Source organism: Hypomesus transpacificus, unplaced genomic scaffold, assembly GCF_021917145.1.
Source record: "Hypomesus transpacificus isolate Combined female unplaced genomic scaffold, fHypTra1 scaffold_42, whole genome shotgun sequence".
Lineage (NCBI taxonomy): Eukaryota > Metazoa > Chordata > Actinopteri > Osmeriformes > Osmeridae > Hypomesus > Hypomesus transpacificus.
In genome coordinates this window covers 1,296,848-1,302,847 of record NW_025813938.1, presented here as the reverse complement: position 1 = coordinate 1,302,847, position 6,000 = coordinate 1,296,848, and positions in this window count along the sequence as shown.

Here is a 6,000-nt window from a genome sequence, read left to right as displayed (position 1 = left end):
CTTTAACGCTGTAGACTTGGCCGAGTTTTTTTTACAGTAGATTGTGCCACATGTGAGGTGACAGCTGGCTGGCGCTGTCTTGCAACTACAGGCTGATATGTGAAGTGCATGTATGTGGGTCAGTGTGTCAGAAGGCACAATCTGAAGGTACACACTGCACCTGTATAAGGACAGGTTCTTGAGGCAGACAGTCAGTGAATCTAGGCTACACCTCTGCGCTCGTGTGATGTGTGTGTGGATGTTTGTGTGGATGTTTGTGTGGATGTTTGTGTGGGCGCATTAGTTCATTTATCATGGAACAACTATGCATAAGTGTTCAGCAGTCTGAACTCACGATAAAAAAAATGTAAAAGCTAAAATTCACGGTATGTTTTCCTGACTTCACCGTGGGAAAGGCGAGAGAGAGAGAGAGAGAGAGAGAGAGAGACAGAGAGAAAGAGAGAGAGAGAGAGATAGGGTGAGAAAGGGTGAGAGAGGGTGAGAGAGGGTGTGTGTGTATGAGAGACTGAAAGTGTGTGCGTGAAAAAGCGGGGTGGCAGATAGAGAGAGGGGTAGATCGGAAAGGGAATAGATGGAGAGGAAGTGTGTTTGAGAGATAGTAGAGAGAGAGAGAGAGAGAGAGAGAGAGAGAGAGAGAGAGAGAGAGATAGAGATAGAAAGATAGAGCGAGACAAAGACAGAGAGACAAAGACAGAGAGACAGAGAGAGAGAGAGAGAGAGGGGCAGGGATTAGTAGTTACATAAGAACAGAAAACAGGCGGAGGGGTCTTTGTAAGGCCGTCAGATCAGCTAGTTGGGTAATCCTTCAATGCATCACACGCACACACACACACAAACACAGCATATTTACCTACTGAGCCACTGTCCCGTTGTTTATGTGTCGCTTCTCAGGTGTGTTGCTGTGGTTACTCCCCAGAGCAGACAGGAGTGCGTGTGTGTCTCTACCTGGCTGCGGTGCTCATGTCCACCAGGTAGTCTTCACTTCACAGCGGGGTTGGTGGCCCAGGATTCTCTTGATTTGCCTCACCTCTTCACTGATTGTGGATATTCCAACATGCAGACAGACAGTTCTGCAGACAGGCAGACAGACAGACAGACAGACAGACAGACAGACAGACAGACAGACAGACAGGCAGACAGACAAACAGGCAGACAGACAGTTCTGCAGACAGGCAGACAGACAGACAGACAGACAGACAGACAGACAGACAGACAGACAGACAGACAGACAGACAGACAGACAGACAGACAGACAGGCAGACAGACAGACAGTTCTGCAGACAGGCAGACAGACAGACAGACGGACAGACAGGCAGACAGTTCTGCAGACAGACTTATTGCCAAGCCAATTAACAAATTAACTAGTGTGTGTGTGTGAGTGTGTGTGTTTGTGTGTGTGTGTGTGTGTGTGTGTGAGAAAGAGAGAGAGAGGGCCTGCGAGTGTGTGTGCATGTCTGTCTGCCCCCGACACCCTCTTAGTCTTGACCCTTCACACCCCTTTTATCTTTCTATAATTCTCTCCTCCTCTCTCTCTCCATCTCTCCTCATCTCTCTCTCTATCTCTGCTCATCTTTCTCCCCATCTTTCCTCCTCTCTCTCTCCATCTCTCCTCATCTCTCTCTCCATCTCTCGTCATCTCTCTCTCTATCTCTGCTCATCTCTCTCCCCATCTTTCCTCCTCTCTCTCTCCATCTCTCTTCATTTCTCCCTCCATCTCTCCTTATCTCTCTCCATCTCTCCTCATCTCTCTCTTCATCTCTTCTCTCACTCTTTCTCTCTCTCTCTCCATCTCTTCTCATCTCTCTCTCTTCTCATGTCTCTCTATCAGCTGGCTGGCGGCTCCCTTCTGAACAGACTTTCTGGTAACTGGGAAATGAGTACAGTTTACAGATGGAGATGTAATAACACAACTATAAAGGGGAGATGATGCTGCTTACATCCTACAGTTTCCTTTTCCTTTCCTTTTCCTCCGTATGGTAGATGTCTAATGTGATCAAAGTTGAGAAAAGTTAAGAAATTGGTGTTTGGATTCTTTGCAAGAACAGGATTTATTGAGAGCCTGTGAGTGTGTTTGCCTGTGTGTGTGTGTTTTTGACTGTGTGAATGTTCGTTGGTGTTTGTGTGGTTGGGGCTTGCAGTGAACATGTTGCATTAATCCTAGCCAAACCCTGATTTAACTTGGCTGTTCATTTCACACTGGACTTAGTTTAACTGTGACAGTCTGCAGATAGTAATCCTGAACACTTGCATACTGTATAACTGCACACACACTCTGCACACAAACTCTGCACACACACACTGCAAACACACACTTCCTCAAAATATCATTTAGAGTGTGTGTGTCTATCATCATAAACACATCGTTAAAAATGGTTAAATCGTTAAAAATGTTTTATTATATACCAAGGATCATTAGTTGCATAACTGTTTGTCTAGGATACAAAAAGGCCTTTTTGGTTTGAAAGAATTCCAGATTATGTGTCTTAAGGGGGCTCAGCTAGACTGTTTCCCTGCTGACGAAGGCGAAAGTCTTTAACTTTCGCAACGTTTTATAGAAATGTGCTGTTGACCATTAAGATTGGTCTCATTCAATGGGTTTGCATGCAAATGATAACCTTGTTTTAAGTAATGGACATACACTGAACAGTAAGACTCAGGATTTAAACTGTCAACTCTCTCGTTCTGAGCATCACAGTCCTACTGGTAGTTTTGGAGTTTCAACGCTCAAATCAGAAATCCTGTGTCAGGTGTTTTAAAGGTATATCGTACCCTCGTAAATGTCTTCTGGTACATAAATCACCTGGTGAGCTTGGAATGAGAACATATCACATTTTACTGTGTAGAGGAGGGGAACAGGAAGGGTTCTTAGACATGATACTACCAACTGGTCGTTAGAAGTAAACTGAGTGAGTGTGTGTATATGTGAGTGTATGTCGGTGTGTGTGTGTGTGTGTGAGAGAGAGAGAGAGAGAGAGAGAGAGAGAGAGATGATGCTGAATGCTCTGTGTCTGTCTCTAGTGAGAATGCTTTTAAAACCCTGCAGTGCTGTGCAGCTGTTACCATGTCTAAGAGGATTTAACAAGGTGTGCAGGGTCCGTCTCTAAGGATATCCCCTCGTGTATATGATCAGACGAGAACATGTAAAAAGATGATCCATCCATCACACATACACACACACACACACACATCAAAGCCCTCACGCGTAGTGACATAGCTCTAGTCTTTCTCTCCTACTTTTGATCTCTCTTTTAAAAAACAAGTCGTGTTTGCCGACCCCGCTGCTTTGGCTAAACATGGACGCATCCGTGGAATTCAGAATCACGCAACATTAAATATTGAAGCCACTGCGCTTTCTCCCCCCCCCCCCTTCTAAAACTAGCAAGACCCGAGTGCCCTGGCGCAACACCTCCTTTATGGAAGTGCTGTTGTAAGCTAAAAAAAAATACCCGCTTTGGGTCGTCTAGTTGACCCATGAAAGAAAGCGGAAAAAAGGATTCCGGTTTAAGAAGCTGTAACGTGATTTAATGTGAGGTGATTTCAAAAGCCTCACAGACAAACACATTTGGAATGCTATAAACTCCAGGATGAGTTAGCATGGTTAGCTTAGCACACAGAGAGGGGATAGTTTAGTATTAGGCCTACAACATACCCACAGCACGTTCATGATGATGATGATGACGATGATTATGAGGAAGAAGGAAGACAGGGGAGGAAGAAAATCAAATCAAATCAAATCAAATTTATTTGTATAGCCCTTTTTACACGCAAGCATGTCACAGAGGGCTTCACATGCGCCCATAGAAGAAGAAAACAAGTTGGTTCATTTGGTGGTTTATTACATGCTTAATCACAAAAAATTTCAGCTACGTTTTTAAGGTTAGCGTGACAAGTTTCCTGGCAGCAAAACAGTTAGTTTTCCTGCTTCTTAGCTGGAGCCTGGAGGTAGTGAACCCTGGACACCAAACTGCACAGAAGCTTGAGCTTATCACTTAGCAAGTATAATGATAGTGTGGCAACTGGCAAACCAGCCTAAAGTCAAATAAATTATGATCACGATTGGAAAGGTTGGACCCTTCAGAAATGATTTGCCACTTTGGACCATTCATTGTAGCACAGTTAGTATAAGAATAACCTTGAGAAAATACTCAATTGTATCAAAATCCTTCTTTCCTGACTGTGTTGACATCACAGTTTGTAACTTGGCAACAGTGTTTTTCTCCATTTCCTGCCCTCATCACCATAGTGACTGGCTCATGCCGAATGGTAGGCGATTAGCCTGGCTAATCTTCTCTTTTATACTCATTAGAGTTGTTAATTGGCCTGCTTGCTCCTTTATCAGTGAACACTGCAGGCGCTGTTCCGGTGACATGCCAAAAAGTGACTTTCTGCCCAAAACTCAATTTTCATCTGTATTTGAACATTTGTTGTCTAGCCCTTCAGTCAGTCATTTTTTTTTTAATGATTTCAATATTTGTGGGCACCATGTTTCCAAAGCCATGCATTCCAGAAGTCGTCTTGACCAAACACGAATGGGAACCATCTTGGAGAATACAGTAATGATAAGTGATGTCACACACGTTATCAGTTAGAACAGGCAACTATCATTCACAGTGATCAATTCTACTTACTCTGTTACCCTGTAAAGTTCATGGATGGGGTATGACCGACTGCAAGCTCAAAGTTACGATTACATTGAGGACACCACCTGTTTTCACCCATCAAATCACTGTTAGATTAGCCTATAGCTCAGGAGTGGAGGATTTGGAGGAGAACAGAGGCCTCATCTCTCTCTCTCCTTTTACATTGTCAAGGTCACTCAAGCCTTTCAAGCCCAGAACTCTGCTTTCCAGAATTGATATGTCTTGTCTGTCTGGATGTCACTAGATACTTCAGATTTATTATCCGGGAAATACATACATGTTTGCAGTGTGTGTGTGTGTGTGTGTACATGTGCATACATGTGTATTTGCACAGTGTGTGTGTGTGTGTGTACATGCGTGTGGCTCGTTAATCAGGAACAAAGACTCTGGCCTTAGATGCCGTGCAGAGAAGGAGATCATCAGACAATGTTCTTGCAGAGATGGGAAAGAGAGAGAGAGAGACAGAGAGAGAGAGAGAGAGAGAGAGAGAGAGAGAGAGAGAGAGAGAGAGAGAGAGAGAGAGGCAGCTCTCAAGTGCATGCACATAATCTTCACCCCTATAACTGCACACACATTGAGATCACGTATGTCTTTTATTGTAAGTACACAACCAACCATACCCATCTGTTCTGTGCCTTAACATATGTAAAGTATGACAGGTAACCTGCACTCTCTGACCCAACACAGTCGCATGAATTGTATTCAATTCACTATTATCGCTTCAAATATTTAAAGCTGTTTCTAAACCGAACTGAAGACAACTACGAACGAGTTCTTGATGAAAGAATAAGTTGGTGTATTTTGTGTCATATTTATATAGCCAGTGGGCTGGGGTGATATTTTTCAAGCCACTAGAGGGCGCTCTTAAACACATTACCAGTTTCTCGACCTGGTATGATCCTCTACACCAGCTCTACTACAAGCCCTCCTGCCCTGCATGTTCTAGATGTTTCCCTGCTCCAACACTCCTGATCCAAATGAATGAGTCGTTATCAGGCTTCTGCTGAGCTTGATAATGACCCGTTCATTTGAATCAGGTGTCTCCTGTTTCTGTGTTTAGTTAAAGCTGGACACTGGGGAGAGATGGGGCGCTGATACTGGTCGCCACAGGACAGAGACCGTCCCAGGTGATACCTGTACCGGCAGGCATCCAGCTATAAAACAATGGCTGCCTTCCGTCTTAAAGAGTTACTACTGCTTCCTGGAGACAGTTTCACTTCCCACAACCCCTCAGTGTTGGTCCCAGAGAGAGTGTGCTGAGATAGAGCTTCTGAAGCCCTCAGCAGCACCAGCTCCTGAGCACGTCCTGCCAGTCTCAGTTAGAAAACGGCGTGTGTGTGTTTTTGTAGATGTTCGTGTG